General features: G+C 37.4%; 2 pseudogenes; both read left to right on the forward strand.

Moving 5' to 3' along the window:
- The first annotated feature begins 1,644 nt into the window (after window positions 1-1,644).
- Window positions 1,645-12,250, forward strand: LOC103953959 (annotated as a pseudogene).
- LOC103953957 lies at window positions 5,090-6,898 on the forward strand (annotated as a pseudogene).
- Window positions 12,251-24,028: the final 11,778 nt, after the last annotated feature.

Raw genomic sequence — 24,028 nt, forward strand, 5'->3', positions numbered from 1 at the left:
GTATTATGACTAATTGATTTAACTTGCATTTACACTAGTACACCATCTGATCTAAATCATGTGTGTGTGTTAACTTATGATTATTATCATTAAGAGAAATTTAGTAGCAAAACAAAATTTCTTAAAAAGGAGACGAGTTGGAGGATTTGCCACAACAATTCACTTTTTCGGTGGCCGAGAAAACTTACAGAGACTTTATCATGACAGTTCACTTTTTGGGCAACTAGAAGACTCACAAAGACTTCATCATGGCAGTCCACTTTTTCGGCTGTCAATAAGACTTACAGAGGCATTTTAGCCTACCGTTGACCACAATCGTTTGATTAACGAGCATCGTGAGTCAAAAACAAGACCTGTCGTATGTAATACGACCTACAATTCATCACAAATCACTGGATCACTGCGTGATGATTACTTAGGAGCAAAAGTTGAATATTATGAAATAATTTGAACAGTTGTTTTGAATAATTTTTGTGCATATAATATAGTTTTGGGCGATTTTGTGTAAATGGCATGCATAATAATATAAAGTGTATGAGTGTGAGGTGTTGCAAGCACACTGCATCATCACGACACACGTTTTCCTTTGAAATCGTCAACCTTATGTTGACATGCCAAAATTAATATACACGTGACATGCCAACTATAAAGTTCTAAGGATGTTCATAACACGAAATTGAATTATATTTTCTGTTGGCCAAACCAAACTAAAAAGCAATATCTCAATTCTTATTTTCATGTGGATGGATTGACAATATGCATCATTCCATGTGGTTGGCACTTTTAATAGTGGTGGCAGGCTGTAGTTTGTACACAAGAACGTCATGTCGTAATTGGGAAACTTAAAAACATGTATGAGCTCATTTAGAAGCGTTTTAAAATAACTAAAAGTATTTATAAGTAAAATGTTTTGGGGTTTCAAAAACATTTTAAGTGCTTCATGCAAGAAGCACCAGTCAAACACTTCAAGTGTTTTTTTTTTTTTTTTTTTTTTTCAGGACTCACTTGCATTTTTATTAAGAATTGATTCTAAAAATATTTTCACCATAAACACTTTTAGTCATTTTAAAAACACTTTCAAACAAGCCAGTAGGCTTTTAAGATTTCTATTTTTAATTTTATTTTGTATCAAGCGACTTTGAAGTTGGTATAAGCTAAAAATGAAAGTAGGCAAATCACAAGTATGCATCTCACAACTCCTGCAACAGTTAAATTAAACTTTGAATGTCGGTTTATACTAAAAGAATGGTCCACATTATTAGCTCCTCATTATAGAAAGATTTTTAAGTGTGTCTCGGAACGTGGACACATACATTATATGTCGTTATCCAAGTGGAGGGACACTTGAAAAAAAATAAAAAAATTCTTTCACTTATATAATAACATATAATATATTATTCCGTGATTTAGACACATAAAAATTGTCTTCCCATTATGGGGCTCAAAAACACCAACCACCCTGCATAATGAACTTTAAATTGGCCCAACCCAAGAAATGCATAGATAGTGGGCAAACTTGAAATAGATCTGTGATTCATGGAATAAAAAACCCACAAGGGGATATGAGCACTCAAAACATAAGGCCACAAGAAACTGCATTAACCGTCTGAGACCATATCAGTTCGCATACTGCAGTCTGCAGCAATGACTGCATTCTTCCAAACTCTGCTTCCCAGTTGTTCTTCGAGACAGACCATAATAGCCTCTCCTATTCCATGGGTTCCCCTCAAACCAATCTCTGATTCCATGGCCTCTTTGGCCATTTCACAGTTAAACAGGCAGCAGGGACAGACGGCAGTGGCAGTTGCCTTCAACCCATCTAGGAATTTTGACATCTCTTCATATGATGAAGAAGAAGGTATGACCTTTCCTTAATTTGGTTTCTCCGGTTAATGTTTCTGTCCCTTCATCTTTTGTAGTAATTTTTATTTGATGCTAACAATCACATACTCTTTTAGACGATTAAATTTGCAATGTGGTTGTTGCACTGCTACATATTATAACACGTGTATCTATTTATTAATATGATGATTTAGCGCAAATGAGGGACAAAAATGCGACAAACTATTAATCCAATGATCAAGAATCCATTTATATCTCATCTTACGCATTAGTATTGTAACTACACCTCGGAAACACACTATTTTTGTCGTTCCCGCTCATATTTAACATGTAAACTAGTGGCGCAAAAGGGCGGTGTGACCATCACACTTAAAATTTGGGTGCTTTAATAAGATATAGAAGACACAATATTGGATATGAAAACTTGGTTAAATCTGGCTCTAAAATGTTTGTCATTGGCAGACACATCTAGCAAAGTTGAACCTCCAATGCCATCAAGTGAGGGCCGTTTCGAAATAGTTATTGACAATGATGTAATTCGAGGTCTTGATTTATCTCCATTTCATACTGCAACTAGGATTACCACACCTTCATTAGGTAATTTCATTAACGAGTTAAGCATTAGCTTAACAAAGTTAAATTTCATGATTGACTTTTATGCAAACCCTAATGGAGTTTTACTGCTAACGTTGTTGTAATTAGCCACGCCAAAAGAGTTTCTTGAACGCACAATTGGCTTTACCATCAACTACACGAGAGAAGATCCACGTGATCCTCGAGAACTATCCATAATTTTTTAAAGTTGAAAAGTAGAAGAAAAAAAAATGAAAACTAACAGTGGGGTATCCCAAAGAGATTTGTAGGTGTCCAAAATCTTGGAAATGTGCTAAATTAATTTTAGGAAACATGTTATGCGAGTAAAATGACTCTAACTTTGGTTTATAAAGAATATTGTAAAAGTTCTCAACATCAATTAAAGAAATATGGGTTATAAATCACAGTTTTTGTGAAAATTTGAAATTTTTAGCTTTAGGAAATATTTGCGTCAGAGTTAAGGAAAATATTGGAAGACCTTTGGAATTGATACCGTCTATTAGGTCATGAAACTATTTTTTATTGATTTTTAAAGTTGAAAATATGAAAGTATCTTTAAATTTAGGTTCTAAATCGTTAATTTCAAGTGTTTAAATATTAATTATAATAGATTTAGCATGGGAAAATATATTTTGAAGAACATGAATATGATAGTTTGTAGTTATGGTAAGAGAAATAAAATTAAAAATTAAAAAGGAAAATTTTGAAAATAGGGCGATCGGTATGAATATAGCGACTTTATTGCACTGTAATTGCTATCATGATAGCGATTAAATTCAAAAACAATCGCTAGTGAGATAGCAACTCCTTTCAAGGAGGATCGGAAAAAATGACCGATCGTTACATTTTTTTTCCCCTCCTTTTTCTTTTTCTTTTTCCATTGAATTTCTTTTTCTTCCTGCGTTACTTTATTTAGATTCAAATACATTTTATATTTATATTCTTATTTTCAAATTTTTTGACATGGTTATAAGAAAATTTTCACCAAAAATACATTTTGTAGAACATGAAGATGATAGTTTCGTGTTGTGGTATGGGCAAGATGAAAATTTAACAAAAAAAAAAAAAACTTAAAATAAATAAAATTAATGGTTTAGATGCAGTCCAAGCTTACGCCCAAGCCCGAACTTATGCCCACTAGAAAGCTCAAGGCGCAGTAAAAGCAGTGGAGGCCCATGAGGTTTAGTGTTTAGGGGCATGTGAATAGTAACACCCTGAGTTCAAGTGTTTAGAGGTGTGTTAATAATAACACCCTGAGTTCGGCGCATTTTACTGCCCAACGCACTTGAATTTTTTTCCTTCACCACAACACAACGAAGAAATGTTTTTTGTCCCTTAAACAGGGGTTACTCTGTTACAACTTATGACTTTAGTGAGAATCCTATCATGGTTGATAGTGACTTATAATATGCCTACCCTAGGCAACAAAGCTTTGTCTGGCCAACTATGATTGACCTTTGAGATTAAAACGAAACCATACCCCTATCGATAACGATCTATAAATGCCCTATTTTGACACAGATGCTTCATGCAGGCAACAACGGTCGACCCTTGGAATTAAAACTAAACACACCCCCTATAAATGCCTTACCCTTGGCACCTATGTTTCGTACGATGAACCGTGGTTGACACGTGATATTAAAACTAAACCATACCCCATATAAACGCCTTACCCTTGACACAATTCTTTTGTATCGGCAACAATAGTTGACCCGTGAGATTAAAACTAAACCTTATCCCGTGTGGATAGTGGCTTATATATGCTCTACCCTGACACCATTCTTTGTGCGGGCAACAATGTACCTGGGGCTGCATCGTTTTATGTGCATCAATTCGCTTCGTTTTGCATGCACCGGCTTGTCTCATTTTTCGTGTGCCTTGCCCAGCTCGTTTTGCATGCCAATTTTGTTCGTTGAGATTGCCTTGTTTTGCATGTTGCAATTTTCGTGCGCTGAGCCTACCTCGTTTTACATGTTTTCTTATTGTTGTATGAAATTGAATTGAAATAATAACTAAATGTATGAAATTGAAATGTTTTAAAGATGTTGTATGAGATTGAAATTGAACCCAAACTTGAAGGGTTAAAATGTAATTTGATTTAAAAAACTTCTTTGTTTTAACAATTAAAAAATAATTTTGAAATATACTTTGACTTTTTTTTTTGAACAAACGAAATTTCTACATTAAGGGGAGAATGTGAGCTTAGCCTCACAATGTAGTCATAATAATGTGGTTCAAATTTGCCTTTAGAGAAAATCAAACCTAAGATTTCTTACTTACAAATGATGACCATGATTATTATTATTATTATTATTATTATTTTGAACAAACGATATTACCTACATTAAAGGGGGTAGATGAGTGGGCTAAGTCTCACAATGGGTTAGCAATGTGGTTCAAATTCACTTTTGGCGAGAATCGAACTTAAAACCTCTCTCTTACAAGTGAAGAGTGATTATTATTATATTTTTTTAACATACGATATTATCTACATTAAGGAGATGAGAGTGGGCTAGCAATAATGTGGTTCAAATTCACCATTGACGAGAATTGAACCTAAAACTTCTGACTTACAAGTGAAAAGGAATACACCGTATTATTAAATCCAAGTTTGAACCAAGTTGTAATTGTAAACACCCCTTATCTCCAGACTCTTCTTGGGACCGCCCAAAGGGTAACCCGCCAATTCAAATGATTCAGAAAACCGTTAGAAGCAACGACCTTGTTTCCCTTCCACAAAAATGCAAAACCCTAAACCAGCTCATGAAATCCACGCCCACATCCTTGCATGCCGTCTACCTGTAAACCATTGCTCCGCTCCTCTCCGCAGCAGCAACCTCCAAAGATGATTCCTTTTTATCCTACGCGTGCTCAATTTTCAAGCACCACCATAACCACCGCAACATCTTCATGTACAACACCATGATCAGAGGATGTGTTCAGTCGCACTCGCTGTTCCCGCCATTTCGTACTATTTAGACGTTGAATTATGGGTTTGTTCCGAATAACTACACTTTTCCGCCGTTGATTAAAGCGTGCACAATTCTCGCACTGAATTTGAAGCTTAGTGGTCGATTAGTTCATGGTCATGTGATTCAGTTCGGGGAATGGTGACGACCCTTTTGTTATTAGCTCGCTGACTGAGTTTTATGCCGTAATCTATGATATGGAAACTGCAAAGATGGTGTTTGATAAAACTCCTAACAGGGATGTGGTAGTGTGGACGGACAATGATTGACGGTTATGGGAAGACAGGGAATGTTAAGAATGCCCGAGCTTTGTTTGATGAAATGCCGGAGAGATACACCATATCTTGGAGTGCGCTGATGGCTACGTATTCTCGGGTGAATGACTTCAGGGAGATGCTTTCTTTATTTAGGCAAATGCAAGAAGCAGGCACAAAACCTAATGAGTCGGTTCTTGTTAGTGTTCTGACTGCCTCTCTACTCATCTTGATGCGCTCACACAAGGACTGTGAGGTGCACTCGTATACTAAAAGGTGCAATCTTGAATTGAACACGAGATTGGCCGCTGCTCTGGTTGATATGTACTCGAAATGCGGATATGTGGAAGCAGCATTACGGGTTTTTGAGGGCACTCTTAACAAGGATGCTAAAGCGCGGAACGCTATGATCGCTGGAGTTGCAGTTAGTGGGGATGCATTGAAATCACTTGAACTCTTCAATAAAATGGTTTTAGATAGGATACAACCCACAGAGACCACATTTGTTGCCGTTCTCTTGGCTTGCACACATGCAAAAATGGTTGACAGGGGCCTGGAATTGTTTGATCAAATGGAGACCCTTTACGGGGTTAAACCTGGGCTTGAATATTACGCTTGCATTGTTGACCTATTGGCCAGAGCAGGCATGGTGGAGGAAGCTGAGAAATTTATAGAGGACAAGATGTGAGGGCTAGGAAGAGGGGATGCCAACGTGTGGGGAGCATTACTGGTTGCATGTAGAGTTCATGGGAATGTTGAAGTTGGTGACAGAACTTGGAAGAAGCTTGCAGATATGGGAGGAGTAGCTGATTGTGGCATTCATGTTCTTTCGTATAATATGTACAAGGAAGCTGGCTGCGAATTGGAGGCGAAGAGAGTCAGAAATATGATCTATGAAGCGGGAATGAAGAAGAAACCTGGTTCCAGTGTGATAGAGGTAAATGGCGCGGCTGAAGAATTCTTTGTTGGTGATCTTTCTCATCCACAAGCAGAAGAAATGGTTAATATGCACAACTCCTTTTATAACATGGTGAATTTTGAGGATATTTGAGGAGGTATCCAATTTATTTTTCATAATTTTATGTAACTTTCTTATTTTATTTTTCATAATTTAATGCAACGGAGAGATGAACGAATATATTTTAGGGAACTTCAACAAAAAGCTCCCGATACTGTTCATTTTGACGAAAAACCACATTTTTACACTAAAAAGTCAATCTTGGTACTATTCATTTTACACTTTGTTTTGTCCTTATCGTTAAAACTCAAAGTTTTCAAGTCCTTTTCATTAGTTTTCCTTATATTTTACCGGTTAATTTATAGGAAGTATGAAACATATTAACCTGCAGTTGTTCGATGCTCGAACCTGCTTCGAAATAAGGTAAGACTTAGTTTCAATATGGTTCTCCAATTCAAAATAAAAAATGAACACAATTTCAAAATAAGGTAAGACTCAGTTTCAAAATAAAAAATGAACACAATTTAAAAAAAAAAAACACGTGTTTGGTGCTTAGTAAGTGTTCGGGCGAAGATTTCTCCGGAGATGGCTCATCAGCTCTTAGCATAGCTCCCCAAGGGATTGGCAATTTGGATATGTAGTCGGGCTCTTGCTTGCTGATGTACTACAATAAGTGGATAAAGTTAGTTTTGAAAGGTGCCTTTGTAGGGCCTAAGGTGTAGGCTATGAGGCTCGCAATCAAAACTACTAAGTGCTAGGCGTGCCACTGCTACCTCAGTATAATAGATGTAGAACAAGTGTGTTTTAGTCGATTACTTGCGCCCAAAGTTATTCGGACTTCTTGTTGTCAAAGGATTGTCGTGGATGGGTTAAGTCCACATTAAGTTCTTTTTCTTACCTTGTGACCAAGGACTTTCAGTTCATAGTCTTGTATGTTCGAGTGAGGGGAGTCCAGATCCCCTTAAGTCATCTATCGATTATTGATTGGTTTTAAATGAAGGCATATTCATTTAGGTGACCAAATCCAGGCACAAATGAGAATCTTAAAGTAGGAAAACAAATAGATATGACTTGAATACATGCTGGAGAATACATTAAGTAGTAGATCTATTAACTTATAAAACAAACAAAAAGCATTGAGCAAGATTTCACCATGTTGGGCAAGGTTGAACTTTTTGCAATCATTTCTCTTTTGAGTTTACAAGGTTTATATGCTAAGAATGGATGGATGGTAAACAAGTTTACACAAGGGAATCGATATTACGCCACTAGGGGTGATATTAGAGCTTCTAAACTAGACAAAATATGGCTTTTGTGGGGAATGATCTTGAAAAGGATTGAGATCTGGGCTGATTACAGCTTTTAGATGCAAATTTGGCTTGAGAGCAAAGTTTGTATGTTTATTTGTTTGATTGGTTGAGTGTCCTTGCCTCTGGGGCCTCTTCCTCCTTTTATAGGCAGATTAGCCTGACTTCTGTAGCTTTATTCTTGCCTAAAAGCAATTGAAGGGTAGTAAGTCATCAACTTTTTACTTGTATTGCTACCGAAAAGTGCTTTTTGGCTGATTGTGAGTTAGTTCCCATCACTTGACAATTAAATCATAGGCACATGGCTTGTACATTAATGGAGAGACGCCAATTTGTCTCTGGGCTTGGTGCTGGGCTTCAGGCAAGTCTTCCTTTAATTAGTGTTTTTAGGCTTCCACACACTTGCAGCCCAAAGTTTAAATATTAACTCAAACAGTAAGTGTTTAATTACGGAGGCAAAGCTAATAAAAAATGAACACAGTTTCAAAATAAGGTAAGACACACCAAAATAAGGTCAAACTCACAAGAAATAACAGTAAGTTCTTTGCATGCATCTAACAGTGCACTGTAAGTATTCAGTATGCGCAAAAACAGCACTGTGGTAAAAAAACCCGTAAGATGTGTTGCTTACTCGTCCGCACAACCGTAACAGAAAGGACAAGGCAATGTCCAAGTATGAGCCTCTCCCTAGATACCACAGCATGCCGTCCCACAAGAGCACCTCTAGAATCTAGAACATAGTGCTCAGGGTGAGGCCCACCCAGGCCAGCTGGTTCTTCTCGATTAAGTTCCTATAATCAAACCCACAAAAACTATGCTCAAAACTATATCGAACAATGCCAATCATCGTGAAATTTATACCAAAAGAACACGCGACCACTGTGACAAGTAAGATAAAAGTTGAGAGATGCTTCCAAACCTTTACAAGAGTTATCAATCTTTGTCTTAGCCCATTATTGATAAGATTTTTCAAGTATTCCTGAATGTCAGACACGAGATCAGCTTCAAGCCCCTGATCAAGCACAACGGCCTGTAAAAGCAGTGGTATGAAATCACATTTAAGTAATGATCCAAACAATAAGTAAAAAGTTTTAGGATGATAAGTAGTGATAAAAGAGTGAATACCCTAAATAGTGTATAGAGGACAGTTAATAGATCTCTTCTTTCAGTGTACCAGAGCCCCGCTGCAAGGCGCAAAATTTCCAGTGGTTCTCTTTCCGTTATGCCCCACTGGAATAAAAAATACAATTAAACAACCAGACAATCATGTAATACTTCCAACATGTAAACTGTAGGACAATGGACTATCATTATGAACAAAAGACAGCATAAATCTATCTCTTGATTAGCAGATATTAGCAAACGGACGCAGTCTATCTCATTGAGATGGAGGTCATCACTCAACTTCAAAGCCTACGATCCAATTCCAACATAACATCAAAACTCATATCAAATTGAGATAACATGCAAAATGTAGCTCAAACTCTATCCATTCACGAAAGGAAGAAGCAGTATACATGCAATCTGAACATCATGGTCATCAAGCGAAATTGGCGGTCCGTCAGGACGCCTAACTTCTTTTGACTGTACTTGTGCCCGGTCCGAGGGTTTCGGAGGCTACAAAATGTAGTCAATACAATTCAGCAATTACAGTAAAATCCAGGAAACCATTAAGATAACAGTACTCGAAAACGAAATAAACTCTAATCAACAATTCCAAATTCGAAACTCTCAACGTACAACTTCAATTCAAAAATACCGGATAGGAGAGGAGGGACTGGAAGGAGGATAGAGAGCTGCGAATGGCGTGCGTGAGCTCCACTCTCTGAGACGGGCTTGGCGGCGACGGGCCCAGCAGGGCTGATTCGATGGTGGCGAGCAGCTGCTTCGGTAGCACCATGGTTGGTTTGTCGATTGGTAATTTCGTACTCCGAGCGACTGGTGCAGAATGTCGAAACCCTAGGAGAGAATGTTCAAAAGGCGGGAGATGGGCCTGCGAGGTTTTGCAGTTTGGCAATGGAGGGGGGGGGGGGGGGAGGGGAGAGAGAGAGAGGAGAGGGAAAATGAAGGTTTGTGTATTTTTTTTGTAAACCTTGTATAAGCCCTAGCGGAGGTGACAGTGCGTGACTGACACCGTGAGTTTTTTTATTAATTTGTGCTTTTTTTTTTCCTTCAATTTTTTTGTTCCATTTTTGCTCATTTGTCGACGCTACTATAACTCTCGAATAAAAACTTCAATTTAAATTTTAATTCAGGAATAATTTTCTTGCTCCAAATAGGTTAAATTTTAGTTCAGAATTATTAAAAAATTAATTTAGGCTAATTTTTTTAAAGTAACTTTTAAAAAAAAAAATCTGTACACTATCTAAACTTAATTTTATAGACATTTTAATTTAAAAATATTTAGATTCCGATAAATATTGAAAAATCACTAAACCTATGTCAAATCCCGGCCCGGGGCGGGTCACTTCTCGGGCCCGCTCCACCACCGTAGCACAATATTGTCCGCTTTGGGCTTACCATTCCCTCACAGTTTTGTTTTTGGGAACTCACGAGCAACTTCCCAGTGGGTCACCCATCATGGGATTGCTCAAGCCTCCTTCTCGCTTAACTTCGGAGTTCCCATGGAACCCGAAGCCAATGAGCTCCCAAAAGGCCTCGTGCTAGGTAGGGATGGGAATATACATATAAGAATCACTTCCCTGGCCGATGTGGGATGTCACAACCTAACACTTATTAACAACCTAACACTTATTAACTACATATAATTAATTAGTAAATCATAATTACTAATTACTAATCCATAACTTTTAGCTTTAGAAAATATTTTATGCGGGAATTAACGAAAATGTTCATTAGATGTGATTTTATCCTTTATTAAGCCCCGGAACTATTTCTCGTTAATTTTTTTAAGTTGAAAAATAGAAAGAAAAAAAAAAGAAAACTAATAGTGGGGCCTCCCAAAGAGATTTGTAGGTGTCCAAAATCTTGGAAATACGCTAAATTAATTTTAGGAAACATGTGGTGCGAATAAAATCACTCTAACTTTGGTTTATAACGAATATTGTAAAAGTTCTCAACATCGATTAGAGAACTATGGGTTATAAATCATAGTTTTTGTGAAAATTTGAAATTTTTAGCTTTAGAAAATATTTGCGTTGAAGTTAAGGAAAATATTGGAAGACCTTTGGACGTGATACCGTTTATTAGGTCCTGAAACTATTTTTTATTGATTTTTAAAGTTGAAAATATGAGAGTAACTTTAAATTTAGGTTTTAAATCGTTAATTTCAAGTGTATAAATATTAATTAGAATAAATTTAGCATGGGAAAATATATTTTGAAGAACATGAATATGATAGTTTGTAGTTATGGTAAGAGAAATAAAAGAAATGAAAAAATTCGAAAAGAGTGGGATCAGTATGAAGCTAGCGACTTTAAACAAGCACAATTGCTAGCATACTAGCGATTAGAAACGTTTCTAATTGCTATTGTGATAGCGACTCTCATCAAGGAGGATCATATTCCAGGTACCGATCGTAACATTTTTTCCCCCATTTTTTTCTTTTTCTTTTTCCATTGAATTTCTTTTTCTTCCTGCAGTACTTTATTTAGATTTAAATACCTTTTATATTTATATCCTTATTTTCGAATTTTTTGGCATGGATTATAAGAAAATTTTCACCAAAAATACATTTTATAGAACATGAAGATGATAGTTTCGTGTTGTGGTATGGGCAAGATGAAAATTTAACATAAATAAATAAATAAAACTTAAAATAAATAAAATTAATGGTTTAGACGCAGGGAGATGCAGTCCAAAAATTCACTGACATAAGGCTCTGGTTTTTGAGACTTGATGCCTCTTATCCCTGGCTGCCGGTCATCTTGGATTGGTCTGCCATGTTGGTTCCACACCAGGTAGCATAATCTAGGGAGCTTTTATTAGCGCTCTAGGCAGTGCAAATATTTTGGAGCGCTATTAATAGTTCTCTGTAATTTGTTACAACCATTGTGGAAAAGTCGGAGAGTGTGATGCTTATTCAATGGCCTGACTTTTGAAATCCCTCATCTTTGTAGATGAACATGAGGATGGGAGTTGTCTTCAACCCCGAGGCACTCGAGCTGTTTGTCATGCAGAAGGTTTTTGTTGTGTACTCGTGGTTGAAGCAACATGACATTCCAAAACCTAGATTGAAGACTAGTGACATGGCTAGGATGCTAGGGTTTGGAATTGGAGACGAACTTTATGACTTGATCGACAAGCATCCACTGAAAACATCATAAAACAAGCCTAATGTCTCAACTTAGTGTTCCCCCAATGTCATACAGGATTGATTAAGAATGAGGCTAGGTGTTGATGCGCGTCTAGTTTACTAACACGAGGAGCTGCACATCGTATCCTTTGGCAGTGGCAGTAAACCAATATCAGAAAGAAGCTGCTACTACGACCGATGATTTTGCTAGACCTGTTTTTCCTAACTTCAATTTTTTGTACAGGTTTGATTTACTGTACTTCTTAGAATGGTAATTTAAAAAATTCTGTTTCTGTTCATCTTGTTATTGTGCATAGACATACATTTTGTACATAAAGTTCCAATCTGCACGAAAGAGAAATTTTTTTAGCATGTACATGAGATTCCTCATTGTTTTTTATGCCCGACAAAAAAATGAAAGTAAATTAAACCAGCCTGGTGAAATTGAGAAATCGCCAAATACTTCTTCAACTTCATAAAAACTTTAGTTTACGGACTTTGAATGTGCGAAAATGAGGGTAGCGTAGTACTTAAACCAGGAGATTTGCACATAGGACACACATTTTTATACCCTAGCCATTGCTTAATGCAAGAAATGTGGAAGCCTGTCCGCAGTCCAATGTTCCTAGTTCATCATCCTCCACAAAATCCTCCTGACAGATGCTGCAGAAGTGTTTCTGAGTATTTTCTAATGTACTGACATACCCTATACGATCTTCTAAAGCCCATAGTTCCTACAGATACCAAGAGAGATTATGACAATAGCGATACTCATCAAATCATTGTCGATCAAGATAGTTAATAAACAAAGAAAGTTCCGATGTGAGAGTGTACCTCATATGACATGCTATCCACATCGAGCCACATTGCTCCTGAGAAGTGCAGAGGTCGTTGGTAAGTAGCTCCAGCATTCTGCTCATGTACGTATTTACAAGGAAAGCAATCAATTGATCATGATACAAGGCATGTCACAGCAGATTGATTAATGGTTATGCCAGGCTTACCATAATAAAATTTACTCCGTGGCTGGCTGTTATGACAAAAAATGAAGTCGGACCTTCTAACAAGCTATCAGGTGGCCTGTGCATGTATAGTGTGGAAAATCTTAAGTATATTTCATATATGAAATGGTTTACAAGATCAACCATAAATAGAAGTGGAATACTAGACAGAAAGTAGAGGAATGGTGCGGACTGAGATGGCAGCTCAGCAAGCATTGAGATGGCAGCTCAGCAAGCATAATTGAAGCACTATCTCTAACTTAAACTAATACCTAGCTTTACATGATGAGGGAACCTAGCCGAAAGTAAGAAAGTAAGATGACAATGAGTACAATGACAACTAGACAACCCTACCACCAATAATAATAGATACTTCAATACTCCCCCTCAAGCTGGATCGAGAGTTCTTCTGGATCCAAGCTTGAAGAGAAGACGATCAAGTTGTGCAGAAGGCAGAAGCTTGGTGAACACATCGGCAAGTTGATCACTGGAGCGAACAAATACAGTTTGTAATAGCTTGGACTGAACTTGGTTGCGAACGAAATGACAGTCAACCTCGATGTGCTTTGTGCGTTCATGGAAGACGGGGTTGGCAGCAATATGCATTGCTGCCTGATTGTCACAGTGAAGAAGAATTGGTTCGGAGGAGATGATTTCAAGATCACGTAGCAACCTCTTTAGCCAAATTAGTTCGCATGCAGTTGATGCCATTGCACGGTACTCAGCTTCTGCGCTTGACCGAGCTACAACAGATTGCTTTTTGCTTTTCCACGTAACGAGATTACCACCAACAAGAGTGCAGTAACCAGTTGTGGATTTGCGATCAAGAACATTGCCTGCCCAATCAGAGTCTGTGTATCCTTCAATGGTGAAGTGTCCGTTGTTTTGCATGAAAATTCCAGTAGATATTGAGCTTTTCAAGTATCGAAAGATCCTTTTAACTAGTTGCAAATGATGAGATGAGGGAGAATGCATGAACTGGCTGACAAAGCTAACAGCATAAGCAATGTCAGGTCGGGTTATAGTCAAATAGATAAGTTTTCCTACCAACCTTTGATACTCCGATACATTTTCAAGCTGGATGCCTGAGGTTTCATCTTGAAATTTGTTGGTAGTGGTGTTTTGGCAGGCTTGCAATGCAACATATTTGCTTCTTCTAAAAGATCTAGAACGTACTTTTGTTGATTTAGAAACAAACCAGTTGGAGATTGATCCATTTCGATTCCAAGAAAGTATCGAAGTCTGCCAAGATCTTTGATTTTGAATGTTGAATGTAGTGTGGCTTTGAGGGCAGTTATTTCTTCTGGATTATCTCCCGTGACAATAAGATCATCAACATAAACAAGTACCACCAATCTTCCATGCGTACCAATCCTAGTGAACATTGAAGAATCTGCATTGCTTCGTTTAAAGCCGGATGACATAAGGACAGAACTAAGTTTTGAGTACCAAGCCCTTGGAGATTGCTTGAGACCATAAATAGCCTTGTGAAGCTTGCAGGCTATTCCTTGTTCCTTCTCTCGTTCATGACCAGGTGGTAGTCGCATGTATACCTCTTCTTCTAACTCTCCATGTAGGAAGGCATTTTTTACATCCATTTGATGTAGAGACCAGTTTGAATTGATAGCCACCGAAAGAAGCACTCTAACTGTGTTCATCTTTGCCACAGGGGCAAAGGTTTCTTTGTAATCTACTCCGAAGGTTTATGTGAAGCCCCTTGCAACTAACCTTGCCTTGTGCCGCTCTATGTTTCCATCTGAGTGAAATTTGGTCTTATAAATCCATCTTGCCCCAACCACATGTTGACCTTTTGGCAGAGAAACAATGCTCCAAGTTTGATTTTCATCAAGTGCCTTCAGTTCTTCAAGCATGGCTTGCCTCCATACAGGAGATTGGTGTGCCTTTTCGAAGGATCGAGGCTCAGAATTTTGGGACAACCTGGTCACAAAGGCAGCATGAGATGAAGAGCTCTTGCTATGAAAAACCATTTGTCCAATAGGATGTCTAGGCGTGTAGATTTCAAAATCATCAAGCCTGGCTGGAGGTTGTCTGTTTCGAGAAGGATTCCTTCGTGGAGGAGGAGGTTGTTCAAGTTGAGGCTCTTTCCTTTCGAGAATGACTTCTTCATTATCTGCTTCCATATTTTCAGGAGCTGGCTCTACTTCAACAGCTTCATTTTGTGGTGTTGACAGCCTTGTATCATCAAGGAAGAGAGGAGTAGGAAACACTTCATATGAGGACTCCCCCTGAGATTCATCATCATGCATTTGAAAAAAAGAGTGAGTTTCATCAAAACGCACATCCCTGGATACACATACCTTTCTGGTCTTAGGATCGTAGCATTTGTATCCCTTTTGGGACGTTGAGTAACCTATGAATGCACATTTGATAGCCCTTGGATCAAGTTTATCTCGGTGAATAGTTTGAATGTGCACATAGCATACACATCCAAACACACGGAGATGACTTATGTCAATTTCTCTCCCCTTGAGAATTTGGTAGGGAGATTTGAACTTCAAGATTCTGCTAGGAAGGCGATTGATGATGTATGCAGCGGTTTGTACAGCTTGTGACCAGAACTTCTTTGGAACTTTTGCTTGTAACATTAGTGATCGTGTTTTTTCAAGCAAATCTCGGTTCTTTCTTTCTGAAATGCCATTTTGTTGTGGCGTTCCTACACAACTTGTTTGTTGCAAAATTCCATGCTCACTTAAGTAAGTTGTCATGATTTTGGAAGTGTACTCAGACCCATTATCAGACCTTAAGATGCCAATTTTAGAGTTAAAATGATTTTGAATTAATTTATGAAAACTTTTGAAACACTGGAAAGCTTCATGCTTGAATTTAAGTAAATACACAAAAGTAGTTCTAGAGAAATCATCAATGAACGATATGTAAAATCTGTAACCATCAAAGGACTCTAAGGTGGCAGGTCCCCAAATGTCAGAATGGATTATTTCAAAGGCTTTGGTAGCTCTAGAGAGAGAGTGAGGAAAGGGTAACCTGGTGAACTTAGATTTTTGACAAACTTCACAATCTGGAATCATTTTACAGAAACTAGGAAAAAGAAAAGACATAACATGTGAAGAAGGGTGAGCTAATCTCATGTGCCACAGCTGCTCCTTGTTTACAGTGCTTGAGTTTACGTAGAAACTTTTTGGGAAACTTGAAGAGAATTTGACATAGTACAGTCCATTGAGGAAGAACCCTTTACCAATCGTTTCCTTCGAAACTTGGTCCTGGAAAATCACAGAGTGAGTTGAAAATATTGCAAGACAATTTAGCGAATGTGTTATTTTTCCTACTGACAATAGTTTGAAAGGGAAAGACGGGACATGCATGACAAGGGACTCTTTTTGACTCGAGAAGATTTTGAGTTTCCCTCTGCCTACTATACGAACTTTGGTGCCATTAGCTACGGAGACAAAAGAAGGGGTGGAAAAGTTTTGAAAATCATTTAGTAAAGATGCATCGTTAGTCATGTGATCTGTAGCTCCTGAGTCAACTATCCAAAAATCACAACTACTACTAAGATCCAAAGCAGTGGAGATAGTTGCAATAATACCTGGCATGTCATTTTGTGACACTGAGTTTGATTGTTCGAGGAAGCCAGCAAACTTGCCGAGCATGGCTGAAGGAGTTTCATGATTTGTTGCTCCTTGTTTCTGTTGCAAGAAGTTAGCGAATTCATTTATGAGAGCAATGGGACTAGAGGAAGAGTTTATCACATTATTGGAGACATTCTCGCAAACAAGATTTCCTCTAGGGGTGTAGGCAGGCTTCATTTGGTTTCTTGGTGCTCTTCCATCGTCATTGAACTTAGGTTTAAGTTCCGGATAAAGAATCCAGCACTTCTCTTTTATGTGTCCAATACCTGTACGACCGATCTTCACACAGTGAGAACATTTTAAGTCTAGTCGTTTTCCCTTGTATGGTCTGGAGAAGGTGAAGGCTCTTGCTTCTGATGGCCTAAAAGTTGATTCTCCAACGACCATGTCTGCGTTCATGACCTTCTTTCTTACTTCTTCACGTTGAATAACGTTGCAGACCATCTGTAAAGTGGGAAGTTCAGGTGTCATTAAGAGATGGCTTCTAAGATCTTCATAATCTGGTCCAATGCTGGCAAGCAACTGGAACACTTTGTCTTCTTCAGCACGCTTTAAAAGAATGATTGTGTCCGTGGTGTGAGGTCTGTAGAGATCCAATTCATTCCATTTTGCCTTCAAGTTGCCAAGATGTTGAACAAAAGAGAGATTTCCCTGTTGTAATTCCGTAAGATCTTTCTTCAGCTGAAAGACTCTCGCAGCATTGTTTAGATCCCCATACATGTCTCGTACGGAGTTCCAAAGTTGGTGAGATGATACTGAGTAGCTGAAAATCTCAGCCATCTTTGGTTCCATAGAGTTTAACAGCCAAGACATGATAAGTTGATCTTGGGATACCCATGCTGCATAATCCGGTGCAGTTGTTTCGGGGATGATGTCATCCCTTTGAATGAATGGGAGCTTTCCACGTCCTCCAAGAGCGAGAGAAATGGCTCGTGACCAGGGCAGGTAGTTGAATTCGTTTAGAAGCACTGAGCTCAAACGTTGAATTGGATAGGTATCCATGGTTTCGTTTTTTGAAGTTTTTTCTGCTGGTATGGCCATAATGACTCAACTGGTTTGGTGGGATTTTCGGAAGAACACAGAAGCAGGTCCAAGCGGAATCACTGCTCTGATACCATGTGGAAAATCTTAAGTATATTTCATATATGAAATGGTTTACAAGATCAACCATAAATAGAAGTGGAATACTAGACAGAAAGTAGAGGAATGGTGCGGACTGAGATGGCAGCTCAGCAAGCATTGAGATGGCAGCTCAGCAAGCATAATTGAAGCACTATCTCTAACTTAAACTAATACCTAGCTTTACATGATGAGGGAACCTAGCCGAAAGTAAGAAAGTAAGATGACAATGAGTACAATGACAACTAGACAACCCTACCACCAATAATAATAGATACTTCAATATATAGAGTCGACTCCATGAGAAGTTGCTTCCACAGATCAATTCGGGTCTCATTTTGGAACCCGTTATCATCAGAAGACGCAGAAACCTGACCTAATCGAAATGTATAACCTCTGTGTCTTATGTGGAGAGGCCATAAAGATCCAAAAAAATTGTTAGCCATCCCAAAAAGACGTTGAAAAGATAAAATTGGCGAAGAGGAGCGGATCCAAGAATTAATGTGGCGCAAGTTCCAGAATTGAACTCGTCATTCTGTGAACCTGGAAAATTAGTATTAGTTCTTCCAATTTGGTTAAGTATTGTATGAGATGAGTTGAGGCGTGGAGTGTTGGCAATGCAACTTGTTATGCTTCTTGTGATGGCTGCTGAAAGCGGATCATGTGAGCTCCTTCGAACAATTAAGCTCGCAGGTTTTAAAGCTTGATGTGATCCTCGCAGCGAGGACAAAGATGTCTGGAGAAGACGCAAACAATGTGTGAAAAATTGGAAGAACTTGTTAGAAAACTGTGCAACTTTGAAACTGAGGACTATTGCTTGTGTCACAAGAAATCACATCAGGAATTAAAAAAATAAAACTCAGAAGAAGAGATAAAAAGTGTTTATTAATACTCACCCTCTCTGCAGATCCAAAATTGGCAAGTAAACTAGCATCTTCACCCGTCTTTTTACTACAGTCACAATCTTTTGCTTGCAGACATCGACCTCTTATGCGAATATAATAAATTACACGTTGATTTCACATACAATCAAGTATTAAGTGGATGTGAAATAATTCGAACTTACATACAATCAAGTATTATGTGGATGTGAAATAATTCGAACTTAATTTTGTTCTTCTAATCAACTTACGTTGGTTCTCGAGGAGGATTAGCATGGGAACAAGTTGCATGCATCGTTAGAACGAGAGGAGAGATTAACTCAAAGCATTAATCAAGCTACTACAATTAAAACATAAATATATGATTAAGACTAAAGATTAGTGTAGGAAATGAGAGCCAGAGGGATTTATTAGTGAATGAAAATGAGAGAGGGGGAAATTAGGTTGTGAATTTGGGGGTGGCTTAGCGGTTATGGTGGGCGGGATTTGTAACGGTGAAATCACCAACCACCAACTGTAAGGTGCTTGACATATAAATTTTGGGTGGAGTACTCTGGAGACGCTTCTCCACCAAATAATAGGGGAAACGAAGGCTGAACATGTAATTGGAAAAAGAAAAAAAAAACATTATCAGAAGTGCACAATAAACTTTTTAGAGTGCAAATAACATCTTTTTAAAATTTTTATACTTGCGTAGAAATTAATTGTCAAGTTATATATGTTATTTTTCAACTTCTTTGATAAGCGTTGACGTATATTATTGGTAAAAACAGAACTTATAATAGTTAATTAATGAAAATTCTTATAATCACATCAGATCACATTATTAATGCGGATATCCGTTCGTTACCAAATCCGATAGGGACTATTAGTGATTTTGCCATGGCAGTCCATCTTTCCGCAAGTTGGGAAGGCTCACAATGGCATTTTAGCCTTTTCTGGCCACCATCATGAGATTCACAAGCCCCAGGAAATGGACTCAAAACGTATCGTGTGGGATACATACCTAAAATTCGTACCTAACCACTGAGTCAGCCATCCATGATGGTTAAAATAACGTTTATTAGGATTATCAATGATCTTTAGATTATTAGATCATGTCAAATGATTTTTCTTCTTAAATTGGATCCTATCATAATTGATTTGATCCGTTTACAATCCTATTGATGAGTAATTTTTAGAGAAATAATGAAGATAGTTGCTTCATGTAGAAAGAGTGAGGGAGGTGGGGGGGAAAGTGAGGATTACCTGGAGAGAAAAAAAACGAAATTATTTTGTGTGATTTATATTGTCCGCAACTTTTATTTTTGATATTCTCTATAACTTTTCTTTATTTTTGTTAATAGGGGTAGAATGGTGTTTTTACTTTCTTTTGATTGACAAAGAAAATTCTATTAAATAGTAGAAATTATGCATTTATTTATGTCATTGCATGACTAGGCGTATAAAATATAAACACATACTTATTAAACAAGACCGATTTTTTTTTTTTTTGGTTTTTTGTTTTTTTTGTGCAAGAGGTAGGGAGTTACTCACAAATCACAATCGTGTATGCGCGGAGGCTGCGTCGTATGAACCCACTTATATGTTGGTGTTACACCGTCATGTGCCAAAACTCAAGGATGTGGGAGTGGGATGTGGAGTGGCTCCAATGCCTGCCCAACTGGTTGACTATACTATTACGTATTGCAGAAACCTGTGTATAATTTTCAGCCATCTTGAACTCAAGGTTGGTTTAATTTCAACGTTAAGAAGTATTTGTTGCAATACTGAACATTTTCTTGTACCTTTTTTTATATACAAGCAATATTTCATCTATATTACGTTTATTAAAATTACGAAAAGAAATATTTGAACTTAGATGGAATCTTAAGATCTTGACAATCTTTCATGATGCATAGGAGGCAGCTTGAGCTTCTTTGGCGAAAATATTCAGTTCAAATGAGCTACTTGATCATTCAGCATCATTGTAACATAGCATTCGTGCCATCATCAATGATTGTAGCATTCACGCTATTTGTGGGTACATTTTTTTTTAAAATAATGTACTGATCTAATTAACTTGACTAAACCAATATGATATCTATCTTTAATTTCTCTAATTAAATAGTGCTTCTACAATACATTAATTGTATGCGAGGGATGGCACCCATGTGCCAATGTAGCAGGATGGAAAACACATGTTAGGTGCACACTAGTACACATATATATGGGTATGGAAGGCCTACAAACAAACAAAATGGGAACGAAAACCCAACATGTTTCTGTGTCCATAATACATGATGATTTGGGTATTGATCATGTTTCACAATTTGGTGGAGACGACAAGTTCACAAACATTTCAAATCCCTGCATGACTCTATTTTTGTTTGTATCGTTGGGAAGGAGAAGGGTTCCCACTTTCCCATTTTCCAATTCCCATTGTACGTTAATTTGACAAGTTAAATGTTCAGACCGAAGAGATGAAAGGTTCTATCTAAGCGGCACTTGCACATGAATCAGTTTATCTTAAGAGGTAGAGAAGGTCTGCCTAGCTAGCACGTCTCACACAAACTTTCAAAAATCGAAGTAAAAATTCATGGATGCTAAATGTATATTCATATCATTATATCATGATTTATTTATTATGGATAGCTAACCTGGCATTTATGCATGCATGAGATGTCACGTCGATCCCAACCAAATTAATTTTCATGAATCACGACGGTCTGTGCAAAACCTCCATGTCATATCATAAACCTATCCATTGGGTCCAATATTAAATATGCATGTCTCCACGTTGTTCAAATAAATCGCCCAACAAAGTATTTATTATCTCGTCACAAATTTCTCCATATTTTGAGAGATTTTTAATTTTTTGGTTACATTCGAATTATGATCTAGCATACTCTTACCTATCATCATACACACCCTCACCACAATTAAGTTAACTTCATTGGCTTTCATCAGTCTCTTTGGCGGATTGTGATGAGCTATATATAAGCTAGTTGAGGAAATACCTAGGGTTAATTAGCTGTTTAATCCATCACCTTACCCACCCCCACCACTAAATTAACGACAACGATTTCCGTTAAGTCTCTCTAGCGGATTATGATGGGGATTTAAGTCTCTCTAGCGGATTATGATGGGGATCAGATAACTATCAAATTTTACGCTAGAGGAAGAAATATATTGGGTTAGCTTTTTTTCTCAGCTCATTAATTTTTGCAAGTATATATATTGTCAACCAGAATAAACGACAACTTAATACATAATTCGATGTTTTTATGTTCAAAGTCTCTATACAGTAGTTAAGAACTTTCAAATATGGAAGCTCGATCCCATATATTCAAATTCGAATTGGATTATCTGGTTGTAAATGTAACCAGACATACGACCCTAAAAACATGTCTTTAGAACAAAATGCAGGCGTTGAAATCACTGGACTGTCCAATTCAAACATTAATTCAATCCCAAAAACATGTGATGTCTCTCTCTGTCGAGTGTCGGCTGATCAATACGTATTTCTCAATCCAACTTTTTATGTAACTTGGATTTCTCCAGCAATATATTATTAATCCCATAATAATTTAATTAACTAAATATCTTAAATTATTCCATGTACATGCGGCTCTAGAGGATGATTATGATAGTTTGATCGATGTCTAATTGACTATGGTTTCTGTGGTCCTTTACTGCTTTTGCTCAGAGTTTTCGGTTCTGCTTCTGCATGCACTATTTTTATTAATTATTTGCATCGATGACTTTAATTAACAATCATTTTATGTGTAGGAGACACACTTTTCTTATAGTGTATAAATATTCCTGCCCTTCCTTTTGATAAGTTTTGTTTTGATGTGCACTTTATACATTTATCATGCAATGTACTTTTTTATGTGTTATAATATGGATGAGTAATATGTTTAATATGTCTCACTTTTAACATATATTAATAAAAAATAAATACATATGTTAAATTTGAATGAAATTGTAATATTACGTGACAGTATTTCAAGTAGAACAAAAAGTTAATCGTTCTATTTTGATAAAAGATTTCAAATTAAGTAGTAAGTCCTGAGGGAGAAAACAAATAATTATAGGGTGAAATAATATTCAGTATATAACTATAGACAGCACGTACGTACAAAGCATAATTGAAACTCTCAATGTCTGAGGAAAATAATTAGTAATTAGTTGCATCATCATGCCAATGACAGCAACCCACAATTCAAGCATTTTTTTATGACAAACAACATGCACGAAACTTAGCATATTCCCATGGTGAATGATGGTGTCTAGTTTATTCAGTCTTGAGCTTAAACAATAGTATGGTCGTATGAATATAGTTCCAAAAGAAGGTCTCCAAAGTAGCTTCGTCACTAACCCAAAAAAAAAAAAAAAAAATCCCTTTCCTTCCAGACGAATAAACTTTATTGGATAAAATACCTTTTTATCATCTATAATTTTATCCGACCATATTCTGTCAGGTAAAGGTCATCGCTCAAATAAATTAGATTGAGTGATTAAAAACATCATTGAAATAGTTGTGAGGGATATTGTTCCTGTTTAAATAACATAGACAATTAAGCTTAACTTATTACATATAAAATGAGTAAACAATGTATATTAAGCACATGTTTCCTCGAGGCCCATGTGCATGAAGAGCTGAGGGGGAAAAGAGAAATTTACGTGTAGGCTTGAATCCTGACCCTTCACTTAGTAAACCAACAAAGAAATAAGAAACAAGAATCAATCTCAAAACGTACTTATAAAAAAATATATATATATACACACACACACACACACACACATACTATGTTGAATAACCACTTTCTAGGGCATGTGGTGCTTGAAATAGAATTTTAGAACAATGGAGGTAAGAGAACGAAGGCTATGATTTAGGTTTGATGTTGATGGTGAGAGTAGCCAATCTTCTTCTAAATTTTTTTGTTAAAACAAAAAAAAAATTAATAAGCACACTATGATCGGCAAACCGCCCTGGAAGGAGATGTTTGCGAATGTCGTCACGTTCCCGCGCGCCTGGCAGCTTCGACAAACGTCGTCCCGGGTCCCGGGATGTTTCTTTGACGGTTAAAGGACAGACATGCCTCATGATGCGGCGGTGCTCACATGACCGAAGTGTTTGCCACGTCATATTCTGGTGGGGGCCGCTGGATGTGGACGTCCACGTGGAGTGGTCGTGAGAAAGCAGCCAGTAGCTAGAGACATTATTGCCAAGTCCGGTAGGAGTTGTGAAATGG

The sequence above is a fragment of a genome, unplaced genomic scaffold (genome assembly GCF_019419815.1).
Source record: "Pyrus x bretschneideri cultivar Hongxiangsu unplaced genomic scaffold, Pyrus_bretschneideri_v1 Contig44, whole genome shotgun sequence".
Lineage (NCBI taxonomy): Eukaryota > Viridiplantae > Streptophyta > Magnoliopsida > Rosales > Rosaceae > Pyrus > Pyrus x bretschneideri.